Source organism: Trachurus trachurus (genome assembly GCF_905171665.1).
Source record: "Trachurus trachurus genome assembly, chromosome: 23".
Lineage (NCBI taxonomy): Eukaryota > Metazoa > Chordata > Actinopteri > Carangiformes > Carangidae > Trachurus > Trachurus trachurus.
The window spans coordinates 20791800-20801392 of NC_139912.1; positions in this window are offsets into that span (position 1 = coordinate 20791800).

Below are 9593 nucleotides of genomic sequence, written 5' to 3' on the forward strand. Positions count from 1 at the left end.
TTTGGAGTGACAGGTGCCATCACAGTTGCTAACCGCTTGCTAGCTGTTCAATGTTACCAGACCTCTCAGCTGTGTTTGTGTTGATATCATCTTCTGGATTATCATACGGTTAATTGACTTGAATCAGAATGTGAGAAAGTTTGTGTGTCTGCTTTCTCAGATGAATGAAATTCAGGTATTATTTTATTTCAGAGGGTAGGGGTATCTGTGTGTCTGCGCTCACCGCTTAGCTCATTAACTAGCTAATTAGCCAGCAAATGAATTTTGCCTTTGATTAGCCTTCAGTCAAGACGCCCAGCCACCCAGTGGTGCTATCAATGCTAATGGGAGGGTGTATGGGAACTGACATGGAACAAAATCTGCCTCTTTGCCCATTTTTGTAACCAGGAGTTGGACAGAGTGAGGGACAAGATGGTAACGGAATCACTTCAGTCTTCAGAAACCTGACGTGATACAGGTAAGGCTAGGTCAGTCTATGGTTGAGGAGTCGGACGGAGACACTATCATTCACAATACTCTAGAGAATGTAGGCACATGGTCAGAAATGAGAATTTAGAGCAGGCTCAGACTGTGTCCTAAGGGTCAGTTATCTCGGGTCCCTTGACCTCAAAGCTTGACTTTCCATCAGCACATCAGTGAGCCACTACAATCTATTTCTAGCTGGTTTCCTCTCTATCACTTCCTGGTGGGGAAAATAATTTACAAAATCTTACACATTTATAAAACTGTCATTAGACCAAGCTATTGGATGGGTGTATATACCCATGGGCGTGGTAGTGGGGGAAAAGGGGGACCTCACTACCCAGGGCCCGAGAGGGCCCATGAAAATCCTGAAATTATTATTTTTTTGTGTGATGTTTTTATTTGAATGAATTGGGACCCCCAATGAATTGGTGTCATAATGTATTTCAAATATATTGATAACATCACAAGAGAATGAACTCCGTGTCAAAGTCCTCCCAACATATTAGACATTCTGGGGGCCCCCTCTTGGAGGCGTAAAATGGTTTAGTCCGCCCATTGACAGCGGCCAGGGATAAGTGTAACGTCAGTGAGCCCAGATTGAATGAGGCTAGCTTTCATCATGCCACCCAAAAACATAAACCGGAGTATCAGAAAAAGAAAGAAGGCAGAATTAGGGAAAGCAGCTGTTAAAGGGATAGTACAACATTTTGGCAAATTGGCCATAATCCCTACAGTTTTAGGAGTAGATTTGTTACCTTTAATTGTCGGTGCAAGCTGTTTTTAGATCGGTGGAGATATGATATGAGATAATAACGGAACGTTACGAGTTGTTTTCGAGGTAAATGCAAAGCCAGTATAGTGCCGAAAAGAGACTGTTTGCCGTAAAACTGCCCCCGACGGAAACGCGCTTTGGCGGCTTTGTATAAATTTACCTCAAAAACAATACGCTTCGTGCACTGGCATGGATAGGGGCCCACTGACATTACGAGTGTACAGGGCCCAGAATTTGGTGCTACGCCCCTGTATATACCTACCTACACACACTCAAATACACACACGCACAATCCAGACTGACCCTTCCAGCCAGCCGACTCCTCGTCATATGTTTCAATCTTTGGCTGAGCATGGCTGGGGTCAGCAGATTGCTTATGCTGATCCCAGTGATTGGAGTGCAGGTGATTACCATAAGCAATTTAAATGTTATTGATTTAACCTCCCGCATGCTGTAATTGAACACCGTGGCCAGGCACCCAACTTTACCCCCCTATACCCTCCCACCTCCTGATTCTCTTTTTCATTCTAGGTTTTTCTTACTCTCTTTCCCAGCATTTTTCATCTCCTCCTTTAATTATTTCAGCCCCCTTTTCTGTTGCTCCTCTGCTCACATCAGTCTCCATGCTAAACATGTAGGCCTCTCTGTCAGCCTGTATCCTCGGGCAAGGGAAGAGGTGGAAGCACCAATAGCCAATCAATAGGCGGTCTGTCATGGTAACAATGGAAATGTTCAATTGACATCCAGCAGTGGATAATTTACAGTCTCGCCATCACTACTTTTCCATTGTGTATATGCATGCATGTGTGTGTGTGTGTGTGTACGTTAGAGAGGGATTGTGAAAGTGGAAAACTTTTTTTTTTGTATTAATAAGAATCATTTTCTGATAATTTCACTCTTCAAAAGACCATCATTACTAATCACCAACCTTAACACAAAAGCCCAATTTTTTTTGCTTAATTACAATTTTGCTGTTTTTAGATAACAAGGACAGTGTGATTGTAAAGCACAGAGTGGGATTGACAAAAAAAACGATACTGGCAATTCTTTCATTAAAATATTCCCAAATCTGTTTCATATCTTCTTCATTATACCAAGCCATAATGGAGGGCTTGATTCAGCACTCGATCAATTAATAAATGGAGAAAACTTCACCTGGGAGACACACTCGTGCATTCTCCATTTTTCATTATGTGCTGCCATTTCTCATGAGGGATCACAATTTCTTGTTTTAATATTTTAGTGTTCTAACTTAAGCTTCAGAATTCTCTCCAGGTAGCACACTAGATCATCTTGACATTTCAAAGTACTGAAACCTTTGGAATAAAGTGTTTTTTATTAAATTCTATTAACATAATTTATGCTTGTCAGGTGCCCCACCTCAGTGGCAGCTGGGTTGGGGCTGTGGAGAGACTCAACTGCCATATTTCATCCTCTGGTCTCCCCTCAGCTGGAAGACTGGGCTGCTAAAACACACGTGACACTGTGGTGATGATTAGTGCAGGAGACAAACTGCCCAGCATTCTGTATCATTACTCACTTCCTGTTTCGGCATGGCATAAACCACAGGGAGTTTCTGAGGAGGAGCTCTTAATTTGACTCACACTTCAACAAAGAGCTTACCAATGACACAGTGTTCACTAATAAGTCAAACATATTTGTTATACAGTATATATATATATATACTATATCTCAGGCCATGGTATTTCTCAGGCCCTAACTTAATTAATTTTTTAAAGTGGTTTAACTTCAGTATGTAAATATTTGCAAGCTGTGCCTCTCATCCTATATGCAGTAATTACAAGGAAACCAGAAGCCAAACTCTGTGCAATGAAGGTTCCTGATTCTCATCCACATGAAATAATTCATCAATTTATGTAATTAATAACATTCTGAAAATTCAGTAACATAGACATTGAATGCAGCAGGATGGAGCAAATTGCAACCATGCCATTCAGGCATCCTGTTTGGAGTTAATGTGTTCTGCCGGAGGAAAATCAATAACCTGGAGGGTTAATTAACTGCTAATCATTCAACCTCATTTTGGGAAGACATAAATGTCACCGGTATGACAAGCCAAGTTGATAATAGATAAATCTAACTATCTTTATTAATTAAAGAAATAAAAGCTGCCAGGTCAAATGTTGCTGCAGGAAATTAGAGTTTAGAGTTTTTTAAAATGTGATTAATAACATCCCATGTTTGCACTCAAAGAACCTGTGTATTGGAGAATATTCTCATCAACTGTGTGGCTGTTTTGTTATGACATCACAAAGTGACAGAAATCCTGATGGCTCATTGAAAGGCTTAGTTTCTGTAAGGAACGTATAACTCACTTATGTCACTGTGCTGCCTTTGCATATTTAACCATGGAGTAATGACAGTTGGCCTACACTGGGACATGTGCCAAATGAATAGTGGTCCACCTACTGTAAATCAGTTGGATTAGCATCAAAATACTAATGATGATCATCAATGTTATGACAGTTCCTCTCACAGGACACTCATGCTAAAGTGACACATGGCTGGCTTGCCTTGTATTGTCAGCATATTAAGGGACAATGATGGCCCATCATGTGACTGACTGAACACGTATTCATAGACAAAATGTTCTGTTGAGAACGCATGGCCAAGCAGTTAGTAGAATAAAAAGGAAAACACAGGAGAATGAACGAGAGAGAGAGAGAGAAAAGGTGGGACTGAGAGCGAGCTCATTAAAAAGAGAAAACCCCTGCAGGAAGTTAGTGACATGGTTAGTGTTTTAAAATATATAAATCACATAACAGCCAGGCCACCCCTGGCACAATATATCACAATTACCCTTCATGAGTGGATTCTTTAAAAAAAATGTGATGTGGCATCAACACCTGCACCGTGTAGGAGAGCAGGGGGCACATATGCAGTTAAATCATATTGAGAAGAAAGCTGTGTAAACTTGGTTATGTTAAGTGCAAGTACGTGCAGTTACCAGAGAATCCCAAAGATCAGCAGACGTTCTGACGGGTTAGGAAAACCCAAGAAATTATTCATATAATATGAGCAAGACGGTTGGTAAAATCTGAAACACAACTGCCAGAATATAATCACATAATTGGAAGTACAATTAGGTGAATTGTATTGCTATAAGAATGATCTACGGTAGGTTTTATTCCTAGGCCTGGGGGTTTGCATGTTGTCACTGTTATGTACCTGTGTGCGTTCTCTCCAGGTTCTCCTGCTTCCTCCTCCAAAAACATACACAGCACCCATAGATATAAATGTGATAGACTGGTGACCTGTCTGGGTGTTCCTCACCGTATTTACAGCCCCCAGCAACCCTGCATGGATAAGCGAATAATTTATTCCTGTAGCCTTAAAGGGATAGTTCAGAATTTTTGGCAAATTGACCCATGATCCCTATAGTTTTAGGAGTAGGTTTGTTACCTTTAATTGTGGGTGCAAGCTATTTTTAGAACTGTGTAGCCGAGCTGCTCAGAGCTACACTACGGAGGCTAATGGGATTTCTTGGTTTCCCTCATCAAACTCATCAAATACACAATCCAACAACTCCAAGATGCTCTGGTGGAACGTTACGGGGCCTACAGTATATGAATCCTGGGTGCAAGCCACATATGGGCCCACAATTTCAGCCCAAGTGGGGCCCATATGGACGCCACGTAGCATTGCTGGCTGGGATCTCATAGTGTGATGAATGTGCAGGTCACAACATGTCCTTTTGGAGTTGTTGGATTGTGTATTTGATGAGTTTGATGAGGGAAACCAAAAAAATTCCATGAGTCTCCGTTGCGTATCCCTGAGCGGCTCTGCTCCGCCGTTAAAAAATAGCTTGCACTGACAATTAAAGGTAACAAACCTACTCCTAAAACTATAGGGATTATGGCAATGGGCCAATTTGCCAAAATGTTGAACTATCCCTTTAATAATGGAAGTACAGTTGACCTTCTGTGGAAACTATTTAAGAACTGTTTTTGACTAGTTTGGATGTTTTTGAATGAGTTTTGTGTTAGAAGAAATAAAATATCATTATGAGTATTCAGATTTTATTTTGACTTTAGAAAAGTAATGTGTGACAAGATTGCACAGGTCAAATCTGTGAAGCAAAGAATGTCACGAAGATGCTTATGGAGTATTTTCAGTACTCATATAGTATGTCAATAAAACTTTCTGTGTGGCTTTAACCACCGTTTGTTCCCAACTTCACTTCCATTACTGCACCACTCTGTGAACTGACCAGTGTGTTCCTCAGAAGGAGGTAAGGTGATCTGAGGAAAGTCAGATCGAGGTCATTATCTCCAGAAGCCTCGTCCTAAAAGCTGCCAACTTTAGCTCACTGTTGCTGTGGCTGTGTTAGGAATCAGAGCTGTCCTCATTCAGTCAGGTGAGGACAGTGACATGCTGTTAAGAAACTAAACATCGACAAGAATATTGAGATCGAGCCCTGAGGTGTATTGAAGTGAGTGTGGGGTGTATTTGTTGGTGGTGATTTACTCAGACCCCAATCCATTAGCTTTCCTGGTGAGGTACCAGGATGCCAGTGTTCAAGTGCTGAGATGGAGCCTGGTATTGCAGTGGTAGGACAGATAGGTCAAGACCATCTAAGACAGAAATAATGTTATTTTTAGATGTACTTCCTAAAAAGAGAAAAAAAATAGAGAAAACCTCTGTTAGACCCGAGTTTTCTCTATTTATTAATTCTAATATGTATTCTTTTCTTTTTTTAATGGAAAAATAAAAGTTATGGGTTGTAACATTTCAGTTTTGTGACTTAAATACTATGAGCCAGCCTGAGGGCAGACGCCAGGGGGAGAGAGTGAGAGGATAGAGCTGTGGGTGCTTGAGGACGGTGTGGTGCACAGCAGCTGTTTTGGAGGCTGTGATGGACAATGAATGATGACCCTCATCCCTTATTGGTTTAGTTTCTATCTGTCTCGTTGTTTGTTTATATGCAAAGATAAAATTTGTAGAATAATATGGACAATTTGCTGTGTTTCTTCACTCAGTTTCTTCTATTTTACAGTTAAAATTTTAATATTATATAAGGCTATTTATAATGATTTTACAGTGAGATTTGCTTGAGGAATAATACATGATGATATCGCTGTTGGTTGCTCAGTGAGTGCTGCAGTGATGTAATTGCTATTATAGCAGCCTGTGTGTGATCATTTCAGCATTTCTTCAAGGCCGAGGAGCCCGAGACAAATCTGCTCCTGGAAGGCAAAGACGGAGCACAGAATGATGTCAGTGTGTTAGTGTTGTTGCCAGCCCCTCTGACAGATCAGATTGTGAGGATGAGGGGGGAATCTGTCATGGCAACATCCCTCGTACGATGTAGAGATGTCACTGATGCTGCGGGTGGGACTGCGACGCTGCACTTTGGGAAAAACCGGAGCTGCTGATGGTTTGAGCCTGCCAGCAAATCTGGGATCTGGGAACAGCAGGCGTGAGGGAGAGAGAAATATGGAGACAAAGGCTAAAAAAGTGCAAACAGATTTATTTGGCCTGTACGTGGTGGGCTTTGGCTTTCACCCTGTGGCACTTGTAAATCAATAATTGAACGGAGCGAGGATAATAGGTACTACACACACCGTACACTCTCAGCATGGAGACGAAAACTCATTTGGAGGCAAAATAAATTGCTGCTCATGGTCCAGACTTGCTCACCTGTCTCCTTTCAGTAGGATGGATGTAGAGCGCTGTCAGTTGTGCACACATTAGCTGCTGTTCTGGGATTCTCTCACTGCTTCACATGGGCCCCCCCAACGTAAAAAAGCATTTGTCTGCTCCCTCTGCCTCTCTTACTGTCACAGTAAGTCTTAAAGGTGTGACCTGATCCCACATCTCGCAGATTAGAAAAGCTACCCGGTCCTGGATCCTGGCAACATCCCTGTGGCGAAGTCTGCTTCACCGTGGTTATGCCGTAATAAGAGTGTGAAATGCCGAGGCAGGTAGACTCTCGCGCTGTATTTGTGGATAAAGGTGGTGCTGAACTGTTCAGAGATGGGAGAATAGAAATTCTGCTCTCAAGGATTTGTATGCAGGCCCAGAGCAACTTAAAGCAACACCATAAGCTTCACCAAAAGCTCATGTGTCACCTTAGTATAAGTCAAAACAGGCCTACGTTTTCTACGACTAGACTTTTGGACATGGACCAGATACCTCAGTGAAATGATGCTTTTCTGAAGTGGAAGATTTGTCAGGGAAGAGATGAGTTCAAGATCTGAAGTTCAAGGTACTTCAATATGAGCAGCGGTTTATCACCAGCGCGCCATACAATGAACAAGGAAAAGCTTCCTTACTTCCTCTTAAAGGGATAGTTCACCCAAAATTCAAATTGCACTCATTATCTACTCTATCTACTTCAGAGTTATCCGTGGCTTCTCTGAGTTACAGGGGGTCTCGGCGTAGCAGTGCATGTCCATATAACGGTTGCAAATGGATACCAACTGTCTTCGTAACAAAAAGACACACCAAAAAACATCAGGGTCCACCATGGTCCGTCCTCTTCCTGGTCCGTCCAATTTGGACGAACTAGGAAGAGGAGCTTCCGCTACAAACAAGCTTGAAATATAGATTTATTTAATTTTTTTTCGGAACAATTTCGCATTTCGGGGCTTCAATACAAGACGGACATTACATACGAGCAGCATGGAGGTATTTGGATGTTTTTTGGTGTGTCTTTTTGTTACGAAGAAAAGTGGTATCCGTTTGCAACCGTTATATGGACATGCACTGCTACGCCGAGACCCCCTGTAACTCAGAGAAGGCACGGAGGACTCTTCTCCCAGCCCTTAGTCGACATGAGGGTGAGTAGATAATGAGTGCAATTTGAATTTTGGGTGAACTATCCCTTTAATATAGGGAATGCATACTGTAGTAATGCATGGATAACAGGTGGATACCATCTTGGGGCCTCATTCTCTCAAGATAAATGAGCGTCAATTACTGCTGTAAAGTCTTTCAGAAACCCTGAGTCATATCCACTAACTTATTCTGGGAAGACACGTATTTTTTGGTCTACTGCTCTTAGTTCGTCCACCCATAAAGTATATGACATATGTAACCTATAAACATCTACATCTAATACTCAGCCCCTGCCCTTCAAAAAGTCTGTCCTTGGGGAAGTTTGTCTTGGACTCGCTGCGCTATAAATGCCTTAACAACCAACTGTGACAACAATACATCACCAGCCATACCGTCACAATAACAATGAACTAATTTGACTTTAGTAGTCCAAAGTCAAAGGTTAAGATCACAAAACACCTCAACACTGTATAATTACACACAAATGTTTAATATCTTTATTGTTATCTGAAACTACACTTAGTGGTGGAGTCAGACAACTATACAGTGATAATTCTAGTCTCTTGTTTGTTTGGCACTGAAGAATCAAAAGTCAACTCTGTCTCTCTGCCCCAAAGTCAGAGTCTGTCAGCCATGATCCAAAGCTCCAAGGCAGAAGTAGAGAAGTTCACATGCTGGACCAGTGACATTGTTTAATGTGTGAGTGTTATCTGACAGCTTAGCAGACTAATATTTACCATATTAATAAAGGCTCATACAACAGTCATAGCTGCTTGAGATTCCGCTTCATGCTGCCATGTTTGCAACAAATAATAATGGAAGTGCAGTTGATGGAGGTGTCCGCTGAACTCACTGCCATATTCATGAGAGCAGTTAGAGACAAGCTTTGCTTTGTGACATGGAGCATTAACCTGCTGGAAGAAGCTGTTGGAAGATGGTAAACTGTGGCATTCAAACCATGGTTGGGTGGTATTAAGGACCCAAAGTGCACCAAGAAAACATTTTCCACACCATTACACCACCATCAGCCTGGACGGGTGATACAAGGCAGGGAGGGTCCATGGATTCATTCTGACCCTACATCTGCTGCCTCAGCAGGAATCCAGATGCATCATGGGACCTGGCATAGTCTTCTGCTGTTGTAGCTCATCCACCTCAAGCATCAATATGCTGTTTATTCCAAGATGCTCCCCTGTTCACCACAGATAGGGAACTGCGTAAACTTGGTACATACATACAAAGAGAAAGAGAGATGTGCTCAGTGCATCATGGGAGTTTCCCTAGCTGTCCAGGCCAATGACAGGGATGGTTCAGGACTTCAGGAGCTGATTCCACAGGAGAGGAGCCTGATAGCTGAAAGCTCTGCCTCCCTTTCTACTTCTTGAAACGTAGGACCCAAAAGCAGACCTAGCAGTTTGAGAGCAGAGTGTTCTGTTAGGATGATGGAGAACTACGAGCTCTTTAAGATACAATGGTGCTCGGATATTAAAGGCTTTGTAAGTAAGGTGTAGAAGTTTGATTTCTATTCTGTATTTTACAGGCAGCTAAGGTAGAG